Here is a 14894-nt window from a genome sequence, read left to right on the forward strand (position 1 = left end):
TCAAACTATAGCAAGCATCCACAACTACTAAATATCATTAAGGTAAAACCCAACCATAGCATTAAAGCATCAAGTCCTATTTATCCCATACGCAACAACCTCCTTACTCGGGTTTGTGTTTCAGTCACTCACGCAACCCACTATAAGCGAATCATGAACGTATTGCAACACCCTACAGTGGGGATCCCTCATGCTTGCGCTACACGGAGAGCACCATAGGATAGCACCAATAATAAAACATGCAACTCAAACCAATCTTGATCATCAAATATCCCATAAGACAAAACAGATCTACTCAAACATCATAGGATAGCCATACATCATTGGGAAGTAATATATAGCATTGAGCACCATGTTTAAATAGAGATTACAGTGGGTAAGAGAGAGGTTACACCGCTGCATAGACGGGGGAAGAGTTGTTGATGATGGCGGTGAAGTTGTTGGTGAAGATTGCGGTGATGATGATGGCCCCCGGTGGCACTCCGGCGCCACCAGAAGCGAGGGAGAGAGAGCCCCCCTCCTCCTTCTTCTTCCTGACCTCCTCCCTAGATGGGAGAAGGGTTTCCCCTCCGGTCCTTGGCCTCCATGGCATGGGAGGGGCGAGAGCCCCTCTGAGATTGGATCTGTCTCTCTGTCTCTCTCTGTTTCCGCGTTCTCAGATTCTACCCTTTCACCGTTTCTTATATTCCCGGAGATCCGTAACTTCGATTAGGCTGAAATTTTAACACGATCTCTATCCGGATATTATCTTTCTTGCGGTGAAAGAAGGGTATCAACTGCCTTACGGGGTGGCCACGAGGTTCAGGGGCGCGCCCCCTGCCTCGTGGGCCCCTCGAGCATCGTCTCGCGTGGATTTTTCTTCCCAAAAATCATATATATTCCAAAAAAAATCTCCGTCAGTTTTTATTCCGGTTGGACTCCGTTTGATATGGATATTCTGCGAAACAAAAAACATGCAACAAACAGGAACTGGCACTGGGCACTGGATCAATATGTTAGTCCCAAAAATAGTATAAAAAGTTGCCAAAAGTATATGAAAGTTGTAGAATATCGGCATGGAACAATCAAAAATTATAGATACGATGGAGACGTATTAGCATCCCCAAGCTTAATTCCTGCTCGTCCTCGAGTAGGTAAATGATAAAAAAAGATAATTTTTGATGTGGAATGCTACCTAGCATAATCTTGATCACATATCTAATCATGGCATGAATATTAAGATGCGAGTGATTCAAAGCAATAGTCTATCATTTGACATAAAAACAATAATACTTCAAGCCTACTAATAAAGCAATCATGTCTTTTCAAAATAACAAGGCCAAAGAAAGTTATCCCTACAAAATCATATAGTCTGGCTATGCTCCATCTTCACCACACAAAATATTCACATCATGCACAACCCCGATGACAAGCTGAGCAATTGGTTCATACTTTTTAACGTGCTTCAGCATTTTCAACCCTCACGCAATACATGAGCGTGAGCCATGGATATAGCACTATAGGTGGTATAGAATGGTGGTTGTGGAGAAGACAAAAAGGAGAAGATAGTGTCACATCAACTAGGCGTATCAACGGGCTATGGAGATGCCCATCAATAGATATCAATGTGAGTGAGTAGGGATTGCCATGCAACGGATGCACTAGAGCTATAAGTATATGAAAGCTCAAACTGAAACTAAGTGGGTGTGCATCCAACTTTCTTGCTCATGAAAACCTAGGGCATTTGAGGAAGCCCATCGTTGGAATATACAAGCCAAGTTCTATAATGAAAATTCCCACTAGTATATGAAAGTGATAACTGAAGAGACTCTCTATAAGAAGAACATGGTGCTACTTTGAAGCACAAGTGTGGTAAAAGGATAGTAACATTGCCCCCTTTTCTTTTCTTTTTTTTGTTCTTTTTTTGTGTGGGCTTCTTTGGCCCCCTTTTTTATTTAGGCTTCTTTGGCCTTTCTTTTTTTTGGGGGGGGGCAATGCTCTAGTAATGATGATCATCATACTTTTATTTACTTACAACTCGATATTACAACTCGATACTAGAACAACCTCTATATGAATGCCTCCGGCGGTGTACCGGGATGTGCAATGATCTAGCGTAGCAATGACATCAAAAAACAAACAAGCCATGAAAACATCATGCTAGCTATCTTACGACCATGCAAAGCAATATGACAATGATGCTCAAGTCATGTATATGATGATGATGGAAGTTGCATGACAATATATCTCGGAATGGCTATGGAAATGCCATGATAGGTAGGTATAGTGGCTATTTTGAGGAAGGTATATGGTGGGTTTATGGTACCGGCGAAAGTTGCGCGATACTAGAGAGGCTAGCAATGATGGAAGGGTGAGAGTGGGTATAATCCATGGACTCAAAATTAGTCATAAAGAACTCACATACTTATTCCAAAAGTTTATTAGCCCTCGAAGCAAAGTACTAATACGCATGCCCCTAGGGGGATAGATTGGTAGGAAAAGACCATCGCTCGTCCCCGACCGCCACTCATAAGGAAGACAATCAATAAATACCTCATGCTCCGACTTCGTTACATAACGGTTCACCATAAATGCATGCTACGGTAATCACAAGCCTCAACACAAGTATTTCTACAATCCACAACTACCCTTTAGCATGACTCTAATATCACCATCTTTATATCGCAAAACTATTGCAAGGAATCAAACATATCATATTCAGTGATCTACAAGTTTTATGTAGGATTTTATGACTAACCATGTGAATGACCAGTTCATGTCATCTCTCTAAATAGATATAAGTGAAGCAAGAGAGTTTAATTCTTTCTACAAAAGATATGCCCGTGATCTAACAAATATAAGTGAAGCAAAAGAGCATTCTACAAATGGCTGATGTCTAATTGAAGAGAAACAGGCAATCCAAACTTCAAATGATATAAGTGAAGCACATGAAGCATTCTATAAAGCCATACTCAAAAGATATAAGTGAAGTGCATAGAGCATTCTATAAATCAACCAAGGACTATCTCATACCAGCATGGTGCATAAAAGAAAAATGAAAACTAAATGCAAAAGACGCTCCAAGATTGCACATATCGCATGAACGAAACGAATCCGAAAACATACCGATACTTATTGAAGAAAGAGGGGATGCCTTACGGGGCATCCCCAAGCTTAGACGCTTGAGTCTCCTTGAATATTTACTTGGGGTGCCTCAGGCATCCCCAAGCTTGAGCCCTTGCCTCTCTTCCATCTTCTCACATCGAGACCTCCTCGATCATCGAACACTTCATCCACAGAAAACTTCAACAGAAAACTCGGTGATCCGTTAGTATAATAAAGCAAATCACTACTATAAATACTGTTGCAAACCAACTCATATTTTTTTTGCATTGTGTCTACTGTAACATAACTTTTTCATGGCTTAATCCACTAATATAAATTGATAGTTTCATCAAAACAAGCAAACTACGCATCAAAAACAGAATCTGTCTAAAACAGAACAGTCTATAACAATCTTAACATTAACCATACTTCTGATACTTGAAACATTCTGCCAAAATTAAGAAAAATAAACAATTTGTATAGAAAGACAGTGCAAAAAGAATCAGAACCATTTTACGTTCCAGCTAAAAATGTAAAATCGCGCACTACAGTCAAAGTTTCTGTCCTGCACCGTATAGACCAACAAGCATCTAAAACATCCTAAAGGCAAACCTTGGCACATTATTTTTATAATACAATGGAATTTTACAAGGGGATAATTATTTTTGTTGAAAATTTTCTGTAATCAAGATTCACAAAGTTGCCGTGAGCATGAACAAAGTTCAAGGAGCTCTCCCACTTCAACAATGCTTGTCTTTGTCACTTTCACTTTCCTTTTTGAAAAAGTTTTGGGTTCCCCTCTTTATTTTTGTTGTTTTTAAACTATATGAAAGCACTCAACAGAAATAAATGACTCTCTAAAAATTCTGGGTTGTCTCTCTGGCAGCGCTTTCTTTAAAGCCATTAAGCTAGGCATATAGTGCTCAAGTAATGAATCCACCCGGATCCCAAGGTATACCAAAGCCAATTTTAATTAGCAATGATTTGTAATTTAGTGGTGAGCACAAAGTAACATATATCATATAAAAATGAAGTCTAACTCTCTTCCTATGCATCGGCATGTCATAACAGAACAATTCATGCACATATAGTAAAGGCCAATGCATAGCATAAGCAGTTTCTTGCAATTTTATCATATTGGAAACATAGAGAGGTGGAGATATAGTTCCTCTCTCATAATAATTGCAAGTAGGAGCAGCAAGCACATGCATATTATATTCATCAAAATCATCATGTGCAACGGTAAAAGGAAACCCATCAATATAATCCTTAATAAGTGCAAACTTCTCCGATATAGTGTAGTCGGGAGAATTCAAAAAGATAATAGGACTATCGTGTGTGGGTGCAATAGCAACAATTTCATGTTTAACATAAGGAACTATAGCAAGTTCATCTCCATAAGCATAATTCATATTGGCATCTTGGCCACAAGCATAAAAAGCATCATCAAAAAGGGATATTTCAAGAGAATCAACGGGGTCATAACAATCATCATAGCAATCATCCTTCGGTAAGCACGAAGGGAAATTAAACAATGTATGAGTTGAAGAGTTACTCTCATTAGAAGGTGGGCACGGGTAGCTAATCCGCTCTTCCTCCTTTTGTTCTCCACTCTCCTCCTCATCTTTTTCATCCAATGAGCTCACAGTTTCATCAATTTCTTCCTCCATAGACTCCTGCAAAATATTAGTCTCTTCTTGGACAGCGGAGTAGTCCTCAATATATGGTTCAACATAGGCATTAGAAGCATAATTATCATAGAAATATTTAAGTATGGCAAAATTTTCAGATTTGTAAAGAGTAGCATCATACTTTTCCATCAAAGAAGCAATTTCGTAAGCACCCTTAAAAGCAACAAATTCTTCAATTTGTTGAACATCATAGTAACTATAAACACCCTTAGCATATAAAGATACGATTCCATTATCACTAAACTCACATTGATAGGGAAGGTGTTTCTTAGGGTTTTCAGAACAACAAGTAATATCATATATTTCGCATAAATTCCAAGCATAGCATTGCAAACGATGAATTTGACCCAGTAAAATTTTCCCTTTTTTAGATATTCGGTGTCGCACATAACAAGCATCCTCATCTAAATATTTGCCCTCAACTAAGCTAGTTGGGGTTTCAGCACGAGCACATAGGGATCGAAGATGATCCAAGTAATAAGCTTCAGCAGTGTGATAGATTTTGAGTGGTTCTTCAACCATTGGTTTAGTAGGTACAACTATTTTTTTTGGTATTTTGCGTTTCCTACCCATAAATAAAGATAGAAAACAACTAAGAACAACAAATAAAAATTACTTAGTGATAAAGCAAACAAGCACACACGAGAATATTCACCCCACGCTATTGCTCCCCGGCAACGGCACCAGAAAAAGATCTTGATAACCCACAAGTATAGGGGATCGCAACAGTTTTCGATAAGTAAGAGTGTCAAACCCAACGAGGAGCTAAAGGCAGAACAAATATTTCCTCAAGTTCTATCAACCACCGATACAACTCTACGCACGCTTGACGTTCGCTTTACCTAGAACAAGTATGAAACTAGAAGTACTTTGTAGGTGTTGTTGGATAGGTTTGCAAGATAATAAAGATTACGTAAATAAAAAGTAGGGAATGTTTAGATAAAGACACAACTAAGTTAGTTTTAGTAAAGAGCTTTTTGTTGCAAGAAAGTTATTTGTCCCTAGGCAATCGACAACTAGACCGGTAATCAGTATTGCAATTTTACGTGAGGGAGAGGCATAAGCTAACATACTTTCCCTACTTGGATCATATGCACTTATGATTCAAACTATAGCAAGCATCCACAACTACTAAATATCATTAAGGTAAAACCCAACCATAGCATTAAAGCATCAAGTCCTATTTATCCCATACGCAACAACCTCCTTACTCGGGTTTGTGTTTCAGTCACTCACGCAACCCACTATAAGCGAATCATGAACGTATTGCAACACCCTACAGTGGGGATCCCTCATGCTTGCGCTACACGGAGAGCACCATAGGATAGCACCAATAATAAAACATGCAACTCAAACCAATCTTGATCATCAAATATCCCATAAGACAAAACAGATCTACTCAAACATCATAGGATAGCCATACATCATTGGGAAGTAATATATAGCATTGAGCACCATGTTTAAATAGAGATTACAGTGGGTAAGAGAGAGGTTACACCGCTGCATAGACGGGGGAAGAGTTGTTGATGATGGCGGTGAAGTTGTTGGTGAAGATTGCGGTGATGATGATGGCCCCCGGTGGCACTCCGGCGCCACCAGAAGCGAGGGAGAGAGAGCCCCCCTCCTCCTTCTTCTTCCTGACCTCCTCCCTAGATGGGAGAAGGGTTTCCCCTCCGGTCCTTGGCCTCCATGGCATGGGAGGGGCGAGAGCCCCTCTGAGATTGGATCTGTCTCTCTGTCTCTCTCTGTTTCCGCGTTCTCAGATTCTACCCTTTCACCGTTTCTTATATTCCCGGAGATCCGTAACTTCGATTAGGCTGAAATTTTAACACGATCTCTATCCGGATATTATCTTTCTTGCGGTGAAAGAAGGGTATCAACTGCCTTACGGGGTGGCCACGAGGTTCAGGGGCGCGCCCCCTGCCTCGTGGGCCCCTCGAGCATCGTCTCGCGTGGATTTTTCTTCCCAAAAATCATATATATTCCAAAAAAAATCTCCGTCAGTTTTTATTCCGGTTGGACTCCGTTTGATATGGATATTCTGCGAAACAAAAAACATGCAACAAACAGGAACTGGCACTGGGCACTGGATCAATATGTTAGTCCCAAAAATAGTATAAAAAGTTGCCAAAAGTATATGAAAGTTGTAGAATATCGGCATGGAACAATCAAAAATTATAGATACGATGGAGACGTATTAGCATCCCCAAGCTTAATTCCTGCTCGTCCTCGAGTAGGTAAATGATAAAAAAAGATAATTTTTGATGTGGAATGCTACCTAGCATAATCTTGATCACATATCTAATCATGGCATGAATATTAAGATGCGAGTGATTCAAAGCAATAGTCTATCATTTGACATAAAAACAATAATACTTCAAGCCTACTAATAAAGCAATCATGTCTTTTCAAAATAACAAGGCCAAAGAAAGTTATCCCTACAAAATCATATAGTCTGGCTATGCTCCATCTTCACCACACAAAATATTCACATCATGCACAACCCCGATGACAAGCTGAGCAATTGGTTCATACTTTTTAACGTGCTTCAGCATTTTCAACCCTCACGCAATACATGAGCGTGAGCCATGGATATAGCACTATAGGTGGTATAGAATGGTGGTTGTGGAGAAGACAAAAAGGAGAAGATAGTGTCACATCAACTAGGCGTATCAACGGGCTATGGAGATGCCCATCAATAGATATCAATGTGAGTGAGTAGGGATTGCCATGCAACGGATGCACTAGAGCTATAAGTATATGAAAGCTCAAACTGAAACTAAGTGGGTGTGCATCCAACTTTCTTGCTCATGAAAACCTAGGGCATTTGAGGAAGCCCATCGTTGGAATATACAAGCCAAGTTCTATAATGAAAATTCCCACTAGTATATGAAAGTGATAACTGAAGAGACTCTCTATAAGAAGAACATGGTGCTACTTTGAAGCACAAGTGTGGTAAAAGGATAGTAACATTGCCCCCTTTTCTTTTCTTTTTTTTGTTCTTTTTTTGTGTGGGCTTCTTTGGCCCCCTTTTTTATTTAGGCTTCTTTGGCCTTTCTTTTTTTTGGGGGGGGGGCAATGCTCTAATAATGATGATCATCATACTTTTATTTACTTACAACTCGATATTACAACTCGATACTAGAACAACCTCTATATGAATGCCTCCGGCGGTGTACCGGGATGTGCAATGATCTAGCGTAGCAATGACATCAAAAAACAAACAAGCCATGAAAACATCATGCTAGCTATCTTACGACCATGCAAAGCAATATGACAATGATGCTCAAGTCATGTATATGATGATGATGGAAGTTGCATGACAATATATCTCGGAATGGCTATGGAAATGCCATGATAGGTAGGTATAGTGGCTATTTTGAGGAAGGTATATGGTGGGTTTATGGTACCGGCGAAAGTTGCGCGATACTAGAGAGGCTAGCAATGATGGAAGGGTGAGAGTGGGTATAATCCATGGACTCAAAATTAGTCATAAAGAACTCACATACTTATTCCAAAAGTTTATTAGCCCTCGAAGCAAAGTACTAATACGCATGCCCCTAGGGGGATAGATTGGTAGGAAAAGACCATCGCTCGTCCCCGACCGCCACTCATAAGGAAGACAATCAATAAATACCTCATGCTCCGACTTCGTTACATAACGGTTCACCATAAATGCATGCTACGGTAATCACAAGCCTCAACACAAGTATTTCTACAATCCACAACTACCCTTTAGCATGACTCTAATATCACCATCTTTATATCGCAAAACTATTGCAAGGAATCAAACATATCATATTCAGTGATCTACAAGTTTTATGTAGGATTTTATGACTAACCATGTGAATGACCAGTTCATGTCATCTCTCTAAATAGATATAAGTGAAGCAAGAGAGTTTAATTCTTTCTACAAAAGATATGCCCGTGATCTAACAAATATAAGTGAAGCAAAAGAGCATTCTACAAATGGCTGATGTCTAATTGAAGAGAAACAGGCAATCCAAACTTCAAATGATATAAGTGAAGCACATGAAGCATTCTATAAAGCCATACTCAAAAGATATAAGTGAAGTGCATAGAGCATTCTATAAATCAACCAAGGACTATCTCATACCAGCATGGTGCATAAAAGAAAAATGAAAACTAAATGCAAAAGACGCTCCAAGATTGCACATATCGCATGAACGAAACGAATCCGAAAACATACCGATACTTATTGAAGAAAGAGGGGATGCCTTACGGGGCATCCCCAAGCTTAGACGCTTGAGTCTCCTTGAATATTTACTTGGGGTGCCTCAGGCATCCCCAAGCTTGAGCCCTTGCCTCTCTTCCATCTTCTCACATCGAGACCTCCTCGATCATCGAACACTTCATCCACAGAAAACTTCAACAGAAAACTCGGTGATCCGTTAGTATAATAAAGCAAATCACTACTATAAATACTGTTGCAAACCAACTCATATTTTTTTTGCATTGTGTCTACTGTAACATAACTTTTTCATGGCTTAATCCACTAATATAAATTGATAGTTTCATCAAAACAAGCAAACTACGCATCAAAAACAGAATCTGTCTAAAACAGAACAGTCTATAACAATCTTAACATTAACCATACTTCTGATACTTGAAACATTCTGCCAAAATTAAGAAAAATAAACAATTTGTATAGAAAGACAGTGCAAAAAGAATCAGAACCATTTTACGTTCCAGCTAAAAATGTAAAATCGCGCACTACAGTCAAAGTTTCTGTCCTGCACCGTATAGACCAACAAGCATCTAAAACATCCTAAAGGCAAACCTTGGCACATTATTTTTATAATACAATGGAATTTTACAAGGGGATAATTATTTTTGTTGAAAATTTTCTGTAATCAAGATTCACAAAGTTGCCGTGAGCATGAACAAAGTTCAAGGAGCTCTCCCACTTCAACAATGCTTGTCTTTGTCACTTTCACTTTCCTTTTTGAAAAAGTTTTGGGTTCCCCTCTTTATTTTTGTTGTTTTTAAACTATATGAAAGCACTCAACAGAAATAAATGACTCTCTAAAAATTCTGGGTTGTCTCTCTGGCAGCGCTTTCTTTAAAGCCATTAAGCTAGGCATATAGTGCTCAAGTAATGAATCCACCCGGATCCCAAGGTATACCAAAGCCAATTTTAATTAGCAATGATTTGTAATTTAGTGGTGAGCACAAAGTAACATATATCATATAAAAATGAAGTCTAACTCTCTTCCTATGCATCGGCATGTCATAACAGAACAATTCATGCACATATAGTAAAGGCCAATGCATAGCATAAGCAGTTTCTTGCAATTTTATCATATTGGAAACATAGAGAGGTGGAGATATAGTTCCTCTCTCATAATAATTGCAAGTAGGAGCAGCAAGCACATGCATATTATATTCATCAAAATCATCATGTGCAACGGTAAAAGGAAACCCATCAATATAATCCTTAATAAGTGCAAACTTCTCCGATATAGTGTAGTCGGGAGAATTCAAAAAGATAATAGGACTATCGTGTGTGGGTGCAATAGCAACAATTTCATGTTTAACATAAGGAACTATAGCAAGTTCATCTCCATAAGCATAATTCATATTGGCATCTTGGCCACAAGCATAAAAAGCATCATCAAAAAGGGATATTTCAAGAGAATCAACGGGGTCATAACAATCATCATAGCAATCATCCTTCGGTAAGCACGAAGGGAAATTAAACAATGTATGAGTTGAAGAGTTACTCTCATTAGAAGGTGGGCACGGGTAGCTAATCCGCTCTTCCTCCTTTTGTTCTCCACTCTCCTCCTCATCTTTTTCATCCAATGAGCTCACAGTTTCATCAATTTCTTCCTCCATAGACTCCTGCAAAATATTAGTCTCTTCTTGGACAGCGGAGTAGTCCTCAATATATGGTTCAACATAGGCATTAGAAGCATAATTATCATAGAAATATTTAAGTATGGCAAAATTTTCAGATTTGTAAAGAGTAGCATCATACTTTTCCATCAAAGAAGCAATTTCGTAAGCACCCTTAAAAGCAACAAATTCTTCAATTTGTTGAACATCATAGTAACTATAAACACCCTTAGCATATAAAGATACGATTCCATTATCACTAAACTCACATTGATAGGGAAGGTGTTTCTTAGGGTTTTCAGAACAACAAGTAATATCATATATTTCGCATAAATTCCAAGCATAGCATTGCAAACGATGAATTTGACCCAGTAAAATTTTCCCTTTTTTAGATATTCGGTGTCGCACATAACAAGCATCCTCATCTAAATATTTGCCCTCAACTAAGCTAGTTGGGGTTTCAGCACGAGCACATAGGGATCGAAGATGATCCAAGTAATAAGCTTCAGCAGTGTGATAGATTTTGAGTGGTTCTTCAACCATTGGTTTAGTAGGTACAACTATTTTTTTTGGTATTTTGCGTTTCCTACCCATAAATAAAGATAGAAAACAACTAAGAACAACAAATAAAAATTACTTAGTGATAAAGCAAACAAGCACACACGAGAATATTCACCCCACGCTATTGCTCCCCGGCAACGGCACCAGAAAAAGATCTTGATAACCCACAAGTATAGGGGATCGCAACAGTTTTCGATAAGTAAGAGTGTCAAACCCAACGAGGAGCTAAAGGCAGAACAAATATTTCCTCAAGTTCTATCAACCACCGATACAACTCTACGCACGCTTGACGTTCGCTTTACCTAGAACAAGTATGAAACTAGAAGTAATTTGTAGGTGTTGTTGGATAGGTTTGCAAGATAATAAAGATTACGCAAATAAAAAGTAGGGGCTGTTTAGATAAAGACACAACTAAGTTAGTTTTAGTAAAGAGCTTTTTGTTGTGAGAAAGTTATTTCTCCCTAGGCAATCGACAACTAGACCGGTAATCATTGTTTCAATTTTACGTGAGGGAGAGGCATAAGCTAACATAATTTCTCTACTTGGATCATATGCACTTATGATTGGAACTCTAGCAAGCATCCGCAACTACTAAAGATCATTAAGGTAAAACCTAACCATAGCATTAAAGCATCAAGTCCTCTTTATCCCATATGCAACAACCCCCTTACTCGGGTTTGTGTTTCAGTCACTCACGCAACCCACTATAAGAGAATCATGAACGTATTACAACACCCTACAGTGGGGATCCCTCACACTTGCGCTACACGGAGAGCACCATAGGACAACACCAATAATAAAACATGCAACTCAAACCAGTCTTGATCATCAAATAGCCCATAGGACAAAAAGATCTACTCAAACATCATAGGATAGGCATACATCATTGGGAAATAATATATAGCGTTGAGCACCATGTTTAAGTAGAGATTATAGCAGGTAAGAGAGATAGGTCACACCGCTGCATAGAGGGGGAAGAGTTGTTGATGATGACGGTGAAGTTGTTGGTGAAGATTGCGGTGATGATGTGTTAATGCTTTGTTCCGGTTCTCTATTAAAAGGAGGCCTTAATATCCCTTAGTTTCCAATAGGACCCCGCTACCACGGGAGGGTGGGACAAATGATGTCATGCAAGTTCTTTCCATAAGCACGTATGACTATTTATGGAATACATTCCTACATTATATTTATGAATTGGAGCTAGTGCCATATCGCCCTAGGTTATGATTGTTATATGATGATTATCATCCAACAAATCGTCGATCCAATGCATACGATTTTCCTACATATTGACCTTCTAAGCTACTACAACTGTTGTTACTATCGTTATTGCCAGAAAACTATTACTATCACGGTTATGGTTAATATTGCTGCTACCGCTACTATCAAATATAGCATATTACTATGCTACTGATCACTTTGCTACAGATCATTAATCTCTAGGCGTGGTTGAATTGAAAACTCAACTGCTAATACTTGCAAATATTATTTGGCTCCCCTTGTGTCGAATCTATAAATTTGGGTTGAATAATCTACCCTCAAAAACTGTTGCCGTACCCTATACTTGTGGGTTATCAAGACCTTTTTTTTGGCACCGTTGCCAGGGAGCATAACTATATTTGTTGAGTCACTTGGGATTATTATCAAATTATCACTATGAAGAATCCGAAGGATGCTAAAACTAAGATTTTTTCCTCTAAAACGAGGGGATGTAAGGAACTGCCATCTAGCTCTGCACTTGATTCACCTTCTGTTATAAGTAAGCTTGCAACTCCACCACATGCTATTAATCCTGATATGTCGCAAGTTATTGATGATGCTACTTCTGCTATAAATGATATTTATGATGATGCTAGTACCTTGCTTGATGATAATGTGCCACTAGGTAAATTTCTTGATGAACAACTTGCTAGATTTAAAGCTTTTGAGAATGCTGAAATTGATGAAATTGTTGAAACTGGTGAAGAGCTTGAAACTAAAACAACTATTAGAACTAGCCCTCCTAGATATGAATTCCCAAAGATGCCGGAAGGTTATATTATGAATGAGGAGACAACTATAGACATTCTTGCTTGTAAGGATAGAGATGATCTAGAAAAAGTATTATGCAAGTATAAAGAAATGACTTTAAATGCTAAAATGAAATGTGATCCTCAGTTTGCTGCTTCACCTATCTTTATTGATGATAAGGATTTTGAATTCTCTGTCGACCCAGAGTTTATTAGTTGGTTGAATCTGGTCCTTTCCATGGTTATGAAACTGAAATTGTTGTGGCACATCTTACTAAGTTGAATGATATAGCCACCCTTTTTGCTCATGATGAGAAAATTCGCTATTATTATATTCTCAAATTATTTCCGTTCTCATTAAAGGGTGATGAAGCTTGGTACAACACTCTTACTCCTGGTTGTGTGTGTAGTCCCTAGGATATGATATATTACTTCTCTGAAAAATATTTTCCTACTCATAAGAAACAAGCTGCCTTACAGGAAATATTTAATTTTGTGCAAATTGAAGAAGAGAGTCTCCCACAAGCTTGGGGCAGGCTTCTCCAATTGCTTAATGCTTTGCCGGATCATCCTCTTAAGACAAATGAATTACTTGATATCTTCTATAATGGACTAACCGATGCTTCTAGGGATTTCCTAGATAGTTGCGCTGGTTGTGTTTTCAGGGAACGAACTATTGGGCAAGCTAAAGAATTATTGGATAACATATTGAAAAATTATGATGATTGGACTCTTCTTGAACCACCGCCTAAACAACTCCGAAGAAGAGGGGTATCTTATATCTCGGTCCTGAAGATATGCAAGAGGCAAAGAAATCTGTGAAGGAAAAAGGTATTAAAGCTGAGGATGTCAAAAAATTTACCTCATATTGAAGAAATACATGGGGTTGATACTACACCACCACCTAAGGTGGTAGAGGTAAATTGGCTAATGAAATTCATTGATAATGATAATCCTCATAATATGCACCCTAGACAATGCCTTTATGAGTTTGAAAATTACATTAGAAAGCAAGATCACTTCAATGCAAATGTTATGAAACAATTGAAATACAATTCTGATATGGTTGCTCGCTTGAGTGACTTGTTTTTTAGAATCTCAAATGATGTTAGAGGTGTGGGGAAGCATGCTTCTATGGTTCAAACTCAGTTAGAACAAGTTGCTAAATCTCAAAGAGAGTTGTTAGATGAAATTAACAACAATATAAATGAATTTGCTGTTAGAGTAGCCACGAGAGGAGGTAAGGTGACTCAGGAACCACTTTATCCTACGGTACACCCAAAGAAAATTGGACAAGACTCTCAAAGGGTTAACACTGATGCACATAGTCCTTCTAAAATGAAAAAGAAGAATAAAAATGATAGAACTTTGCATGCCTCTAGTGAACCTGAAGTATGAAAATATCCTGAAAATGATAACAAAGTTTCTATCTCTGATGTTGAAACTCAATCTGGTAATGAACACTCACCCTCTGATAATGAAAAATATAAATGATGAGGTTCTTGAAAATACTCAAACAAATAATAAAGAACCAGACAATGATGTTGAGATAGAACCAACAGTTGATCTTGATAACCCACAACCCAAGAATAAAAGATATGATAAAAGAGACTTTGTTGCTAGAAAACACGATAAGGAAAGAGAACCATGGGTTCAAAAACCTATGCCCTTTCCACCTAAGTCAATTAAA

This window comes from Triticum urartu, chromosome 4A (genome assembly GCF_056163025.1).
Source record: "Triticum urartu cultivar PI428250 chromosome 4A, HENAU_Tu73, whole genome shotgun sequence".
Classification (NCBI taxonomy): Eukaryota; Viridiplantae; Streptophyta; class Magnoliopsida; order Poales; family Poaceae; genus Triticum; species Triticum urartu.